The 8,480-nt window shown below is 44.3% G+C and overlaps 1 non-coding gene across 1 annotated transcript; it reads right to left on the bottom strand.

Annotated features, from left to right (window-relative positions):
- Nucleotides 1-8,172: 8,172 nt before the first annotated feature.
- LOC119874391 lies at nt 8,173-8,279 on the bottom strand. Its single transcript, XR_005368245.1, has one exon. It is a non-coding gene; the product is annotated as a U6 spliceosomal RNA (small nuclear RNA).
- Between the last annotated feature and the right edge of the window lie 201 nt (nt 8,280-8,480).

The raw sequence follows: 8,480 nt of genomic DNA, 5'->3' as shown, positions 1-8,480 counted from the left end.
CAAGACTTCCCAGCCCATTATAATCTCTCCTTTCTCTAGAAACACAGCACTCATCATTTCCTTCCATGATGGCTACATGGGAAAGGTATGCCCAGAAAGCAGGCCATACACTAAAAAGTAGTGGTTTTAAATTTTTTGTGTTGGGGCTGTCACTGACAATCTAATGAAAATCCTGTACCTTATTACCAGAAAAATACATATATGCAAATATGCAAAATTTTACATATAAGTTCAGTTTTAGAGGCCTGAAATCATTCATGGATTCCTTAGGGATCTCACAGACCCTAGCCAAATAAGCCTATTAGAAAGTCTTTAAAAGTTACTGTTGTTAGTGTTCATTCTTTCTTGCCTCTGATGTATTCAGAGAGGAGAAAAATTGGTCTGGGATGTATGTGCAAAAGCAATCTCTTATTGTCCATGTCGAGTGTGTGTTGAGTGACAGGGAAGGAAGGAAGAAGAGCAGTCTAACATTAATTGATAAAGTGTCTTTGTCTTGACAGATTCGACCTTTCGAAACTGACAAGATTTTATTGTTGTCATTGTCGGTTGTCTTTAAACTATCCAAAAAGTTAGTTTATCAAAATCAATTCAGGGCCAGATGAGCTTCACTTCAGCCCTTGAATCCACCACTTCTGCGTGGGTAGGGTGACTGGCTGGGGGCTTCAGATAGGAGAGAAGAGGCTGGATTTTTCCTTATAGGAAAAAGGTGTGCACAGTCACATTTTCCTGTACTCATCCATCCATTTATTCATGAATTCATTCATAGGATAATTGTTGAGTGTATTTTCAATAAAAGGATGGTGCCTTTGTTGATAGGTAACTACTCAGGTTTTTCTTTATTGTCGTCGTCTTTGTCGTCTTCTTTTTTTTTTTTTTTTTTACAGGGTGAAGTTATTTTCATTGCTCCTGACTATGATCCAAGATCCTTTGCTTTCCGTTATGTGCAGTGCTGTTTAAGTTGAACAAGAACCGATGAAGGTACATTCGATCACAAATACTTCGAAGTCTGAATGCTGAACTCTGGCAACCCATCTTTAATAGATCCAGCCATCAATTATGTATGATTGTGGAGTGTTTGACCTTCTTTCACTTGCTTCCGGTGGTCTGGATGAAACTAGGTGAAGTTTGAAAGGATCCCCTTAGTGGGTGGGGCAGGAGGTCCCACTTTCCTGGAGTACTCTTGCTAGTGCTGGGAGTAAATGCAAACACATCATGAATGTTTTCGTCATTTGAATTCCTTACCAGAAACTTGAGTTTTTAGTCCCTGACTTTAAAGAATATCCGGAAGATATTATTTAAGATTCCTTAACCTTTAGGATAAGATAACTGGGATGAGTAACATATTGACCTGGTCTTTAGAGATGGTTAGAGAGGAAACTGAAAAATAGCTTAAAGGAAAGTGACTCAGCTCTCTTGGGGCTGACAGTGTGACCCCCTCCGGCATTCTGGCTCTTGCCAAGGCAGGGAACTTGTCCCCAGAACAAGGCCCTCTGAAACTTATTGCTGGCTAGATTATGACAAAGTGGGATGCTTGAAATTCAAGATTATTGCTCCAAGTTGTAAAACCTTTAAATAAATAAAGGGGCCCATTGCAATAATAAACTAACTTATGAATGTGGTCTACCCAGCACCAACACTCATGATCATTTTAGTAGGAGAAACAAGTTACCTAGAATAAAAGATTGGTAGAGACTTTAGTGTTCTGTACACAATTAAATAACATCAGCAATGAACTTCATGGCCTTCTTGGATTTTTGAAAATTGTTGTCCCTATTAGTAGCTTTAAATATTTTGAAGCAATCCACTAATTGTAGAGCAATATGTATTTATGATAATGGCTAATTTTATTAAATATGAATAACTTACACCCTGCCCCCACCACAGCAAACATCTTTTTTTTTTTTTTTTTTTTTTTTTTTTTTTACTTTGTGACTTTGGAATAGAGCAACTCATTTATCAATAATATTTAAAACTTTTCCTTTCTTTAGTATTTTTAAAAGTTACTTATGGCTTTAAAAACAATAGGATTCAGCTCCTAAATTGTCATGTTAATTAGCTGTGGCTAAAAAGCAGAAGGAATACAATTAAGTGGAGGGCTAGGAAAGAGAAATGCAATGCTTTGGATATTTGCCACCTCCCTCCTCTTAACAGTCACAAAACGAAACAGATCTGTGGATTTTTTTTAACAGTTGTTCAGAATTAGAAGTGTTGTGTCATATTTTCTTCTCTCTCTTCAGTAAGAGATCACATTTGGCTTATTCAAACACAAACCATGTCCAAATGATTGTATTTTTACTTTAAACAAATTGTATCTGAATTCTTTTGCAGCAATAAGATTAAAAACAGTGCTCAAATTTTTGAGGAATCTCTGCTTCAGTAGGGGCGACATGTTTGTGTTACTCCTGTCAAAATGATTACCTCAAGTAATCAGTCTCATGGGATCACGCTTATTGTAAACATGTGTTTTCCCCAGAGATGTGCATCCTGCAGAGTGTCTGACAGCTCAGACGGTGGTGATGGTTGGGAAGATGAGGGTCTGAATCCTTCAGTTAATGGTATGAGGATTTCATGGAGTGGGAGGAGAGGAGAAAAGGGCGACGGATGTGGTGGCTTCAGGCAGCCACGTGGTATGGCCGTGTTAGAGATGTGTCCGGCACGTCAAAAGTTGTCTCAGTGGTGGTGGTAGTAACACAATACAAAATCCAGGTTTATACAACAAAAACAAATGCAATTTGTAGGGAAGGGTTGTTTGTGGATATACAGAAGAACGGTGAAGGAAGCATTGGAGTAACATTGATCTTTGTCTTAATTTATATGCTCGAGCTCCAGGATTGTCCCACCTAAAGCCAAGGAAGTAGGGGAGCAGGTAAGAGCAGAGTGTTGGACTCCACCCAGTTCCTTTGATTCTGGAACTTCCTTCTAGTTTCTCAAAAGGGTTTGTGGCATATGGCTTCCATTTTATAAGTATAAAATGTACAAAGTAATGTCTATTTGTTTCGTTGATGTCCTTTAAATGGAGACACCCCAAATCATCGGTATTTAGGCAGGGGTCTCCAAACCTTTGTGCTCATTCACTCCACAGTAAAACTTTCTGAGCATGCTCGTTAGCATATTTATTTATAAACACACACACACTGCTCACACTGCTGTACTGATACGTACATGAAAAACCATGGCAAACATAGAAATTTTCATATTCTCCCGCACTCAATAAGAGTTTAGGGAACAGGGCAAGGTGTATTTAGGGGTAGCACCTAGAAGGCTGCCATTGATTAAAGAATGTGTATGTAACATTTGCGGCAAAGTGATATGTAAAATAGGCATGGGCGCATGATCGTAGGTCAAGGAATGTATGTCTGCGTGTATTTATTTTTACTTAAAATGGACATTTTTAGTTGGGGAAGAGAATAGTGAATACATAGATATCCCCTTTACAAGAGCCATTTTTGATCCTGTTTTTTGGGACCACTTGATCTGGAATGTTTCGGAAATTTCTGAAAGATTTCACAGTCCATGGATTTAAGCAAAATAAGAAAGGAGGGGAAAAAAACAATGCAAATATGGGATGTATTGCTTGAGAATTCCAGTACCAATCTGAAAAGCATGTTTTGCTAATTCCTGGTAACCATCATCTCACTGATTATATATCTTTCTTCTGTTCGTTTGTAACCCCATGTCTGCAAATGTGTGGAAGATGCACAGATTTATTTTCAGATGTCTGAGATAGGAAGGACTGATGTTGGTATAATTTGAACCCACATTTCAACTGCTTGGGGGCTGATGGGTGGACACGGCCGGCCTGGAAGCATTTACCTGAACCATCTGTTTCGCAAACACAAATAGCGTCTTGCTGAACAAAGGGCCTCCGTGTGGAGGTGGCATTCCAGTGTTTATTTCTGGACCTATGAGTTACTTTAGCACAGTTATTGTTAGTAGTTTATAAAGCCATATTTAAACTTGTACACTTGATTGTAAGATAGATTTGAATTGTGCACTATGTTGATTACTGTATATAAATGTGGAAATTCTGTACATTTGGTCTCAATGCTGTATGTATTTGATGTGTAAATGATAACTAGTGGTTATGAAATAGCTTTGCTGTGAATGTCTTTATTCCCATTTGCTTCTCTTTTTGCAAATTTGAATGTTTTAAACGTTACCCTCAGGAGGAAAATCTGAAATTTTTGCATCTAACATACTGTTAAGTGGTGGTCTCTTAGATGCTTGGGAAGATCTTTTCCTTGTAAGGCTCTTGTATAATTAAAACATAGGTAATGAATTTTTTAGCTATATAACTTTTGGATAAGAATTTCAAACGAATGTTTTTTAAGTAGAAAAACAGGTCTTTGAATATGTTATCCTCCCCTCTCCTGCCTTTAGTTCCTTTTTAAGATTTTATTTACTTATCTGAGAGAAACAGACGGAGAGAGTGACTGAGAGGAGAGGGAGAAGCAGACCCCTGGCTGAATAGGGAACCTGGTGAGGGGCTCGATCCCAGGACCCTGGGATCATGACCCCAAGTCGAAGGCAGACACTTAACCGACTGAGCAACCCAGGTGCCCTCCTGCCCTTAGTTCTTGCCCAGTGTGCCCCTCAGAGCTTTTGGGGAGTGATATCCACTAGTAGAGAGAAGAAAAGGAGAGGGTGGAAGCGGGACACATGTTAAGACCTTCACGGGGGGTACTAGGCCTGATGACAGAGCAATTTCCTTTTCTATTGATAGTGTCTAAATTAGTTTTTGTACCTCTTCAATGAAGTATGATTCCCATTTTGTAGATGACGAAGGAGCCTTGGGAAGGTAGATTAGGGTAAAGTGGCTAAGATGTGCTCAAGTCATAGATTTGCAGTGAGGGCTTTAGAAATACAAATCCTGTCACTAAGTGTTCCACCCAGACACGCCTGGCAATGAATGGCAAAAGACAGCGGGGCCTAAGGGCATGTCAAGACCCATAGAGACATTTAGGATGTTTGAAATCCTATCTAGAAATCTGACCAATTATTATTCATACGTTAGCATCTTAGCTTTTATTTATTTTTTAAGAGATTTTATTTATTCATGAGAGACCTACAGAGAGAGGTAGAGACATAGGAAGAGGGAAAAACAGGCTCTCTGCCAGGAGCCTGATGTGGGACTCAATCCTAGGACTCCAGGATCGTGACCTGGCCAAAGGCAGATGCTCAACTACTGAGCCACCCAGGTGGCCCTAGCATCTTAGCATTTACAGCAAATTGCAATAAGGTAACATTCAAAATCCTAAACTTCCCCAACCATGGGAATATCTATTAAGTAGGAATTCAGAGGATACTGTAATCCCACATTCTAGAGATCATAATTTGGATTTTAGACCCCCTTTCCTCTGTTGACTTATAAATCCCAACTAGTCAACCCTGCTTATTAACACAGGCCCATAATTGAAAATGCTTTGGGGCAAAGCTATATCTACTTCCATTTAAGTTAGCTCCGGACCCTTCCAGAACTTGTGGGGAGGTCCTGGGTTCAAGCCTGGTCCCCTTAGGGAAGCTTGCCCTCTTCGCTTTCCAAGGCATCAGAAGGAAGGGCGGGGGTGTTCGCCTTTCCAACGTGCTGTGCTCTCTCAGAAGGAATGTCTTCCTGCCAGTTGTACTGAATATTCCACGACTTGATTTTTCATATTTTTGTCCTTCTTTCCTTTCAGAGAAGAGGCAGAGCAGGTGGTGTCCTGGCTCTCCCAGGGGCGGCCTATTTTGCTTGCACATGATGCCACTGTCAGCACCCATTAAACCCTTCCCAGCTGGGCTGGTTCCCATTAGCACCAGACTTTTCTTTTAAAGCCTACTGAGGTGAAAGTAGTTAATCCCGTGGATGAGAGGAAACTTTGGAAAACAAAGGAAAGAGGACCAGCTCCCTCCCTCACGGCAATGGCTGGGTTGGTGCCCTGTGTGCCCAAGAGCTACCTGGTGTATTTTCATGGTGGTGCGCCCATTGTGAAGACGGAGGGTCATCTCCAGGTGAGGGCCTGTTAGGTTGGAGGCTCACCCACTCGGGGAAGTGTGTTTGGCCTGGGCGAGCACACTGGGTAACAGGTGCTCAACATGTATCAGGTCAACCCTGATGAAAACAACACCACAGGCAGCCTTGAAAGGGAGGAGGAGAGTTGAGGGGAGGGCTACAGGGGCAGGGAGCAGCCCCAGACCCCTCCCCTGGGCCCTGCTGCTTCCTTCTGCACCCTCACAGACCTCCCTGCGGCCAGCTGGGGCATTCATGGGCTAGCAGTGGAAATTTTAGGACTGCTCTGGGATGTCAGAGTCCAGATTCCCTGGTAAGAGGGGGGTAAGAGGGGAAGGAGACTAGGCCGGACTGTTTGGAAGTCATCCCTCTGAGGGTAAGGAATGAGGACTTATGCAAGGAAAGAGTATTTAAATAAGACTTGTGTGATGACAGCCTGGATGTGGGCCCAGTCCGAGGAGAGGTGGCCACAGAGCAGCTGGGCTGCATCTCGGTGGCCCCCAAGTGAAGTTAGAGACCAGAAGTGGGGCAGGGGTGCTGTGGGAACCGGAAGGGCGAGATGCCAGGCGTGGAACGTGGAGCACATGCACAAGGAAATGCTGACTCCCGGGTGTGGGGAAGGAGAAGACCAAGGTGTGGGGGTAATGCTGGGATGTGAAGAAGCGCTGGTCTGGGGGAAAGTGGTGGTTGGGTTTAGCCACACCAAACATGAGCAAGCAGCAGGAGATGCGGGACTGGAGCTTGGGAAGGGGGGGCAAAGTGAAGCTGCAGCCCCGGAAGGGGTTGTGGAAGCAAATGGGCTGGAGAGTGATGGAACATCTTTAGCTCCCTGCATTTGTTTAATGTTGCCCTGCCGGTAGGCGACTGTCTCAGTAACTCCCTGCCCCTGTCACCTGTGTCCTCACATGCGAAACGGGGGGTCTTGCAGGTTGATCTTCAAGGTACCTTCCAGTTCAACCTCCTTTTGTCCTTCCCCATGGTTGAATACCATTTTCCTATCAACACCGATTCCACCTCCTGCTTTGTTGATTCTGATCGTGTTGGAAGGAGGAATTTCGTGACCAGATCAGCCACTAAGAGCTAACATTTACGTATCGCTTAGTCTGTGCCGTGCCCTGTGTTCTTGGCAACCCGCACCCCTTAATTCGTTTAACCTTTACAAACGCCCGGTGAGAAAGGGACTATCAGTGGCGCCACTGCCACCACCATGATTAGCACCACCACCACCACCACCACCACCACCACCACCACCATCACCACCACCTTCCTCGGCACCATCACCATCATCACCATGTCTGGTTCACAGATGAGGAAACTGAGGTAAAGAGAGGTTAACTGACTTGTCCCGGGTCTCCGCCAAGTGAACAGCAGAGCTGGGGTTTGAAGACCTAGGTTTGAGCCCATTTTGTGCACCGCTAGCCCTACACCATTCTAGTGGTTGTGACATTGGACCACACAACCTTTTGAGGAGAAGGCTTGTGTGGAAGCAGAAATGACTTAATTAACTTCTGAGTTATTCTCAGGCAGCCATGGGGTTTGTCTTCTTACAGAATGCACATAAACCCTGTCACCAGGCCTTGGATCCATGTTCAGACAGACGCTGGTTCTGTGCTGGATGGTGGGGGGGGGGGGGACCTGAGTTGTGGGTTATCCCTGGTTCATGTGCTTCCCTTCTGGTGGTCATGGCCATTGGCCCCACACACTGGCATTCGCCTTGACCCTCCTTAGAGAGGGAATTCCTGGGGAAATAACAGAAAAAGAAGGAGACAACCCCCCTAGGTGGCAGGGTTCTTCGGGTTTCTACTGCCTGCTGCCCGGAGGAGCTCATCACATGCATTGCTGGCCACCATCTGTAAGCAGTTGCTGCGCACTTCTCCGTCTCTAACCCCACACCATGCTCCCCGTCTCCAGACCCACATATCCATATGCCCGTGGGATGCTGCCTGTGGATGTCTCCACACGTCCAGATGTCACTGCTAATCCACATCCTCCTTCCGTCTGCTGTTTGTCAGGGTTCCCGAGCCTCTTAGTGTCTCAGCAAGAACCCCAGAGTCACCCAGTCCTGGGGGTTCTGCTTCCTGAATTCCTTGGAATTCATCTCCTCAGCTCAGCCTGAGCTTGTGGGGCTGCTGCCTTCTGTCTAGGTTCCTTCCTTCTGGTCCGCCTCCCTCAAACCCAGCCTCCACCTTGCTGCCAAGCTATTCAAGAATTTGCATGTCATCCTTGCGCAGGGGCCATGCTAATCTTCTCTGTGTTGTTCCAATTTTAGTATATGTGTTGCCGAGGCGAGCACTGCCAAGGGACTCATAAAGGGAAAACTGTCCTTGTTGTTTCTGTAGCTTTCAGGATAAAGTACAGGCACATGAGGCCTTCCGGGACCTGAACACGCCTCCCTCACTTGCCATATTTCCCACCACTGCCCTTCCCATCTTCACACACCAAACTCCAGAGTTACCAAACTATGGATTTTGTCACCTTGTTTTACCTGTCATTC

Source organism: Canis lupus, chromosome 12, assembly GCF_011100685.1.
Source record: "Canis lupus familiaris isolate Mischka breed German Shepherd chromosome 12, alternate assembly UU_Cfam_GSD_1.0, whole genome shotgun sequence".
NCBI classification, from domain to species: Eukaryota; Metazoa; Chordata; class Mammalia; order Carnivora; family Canidae; genus Canis; species Canis lupus.
Note: the sequence above shows the minus strand (reverse complement) of the source record. Positions and strands in the feature narration are given on the sequence as shown.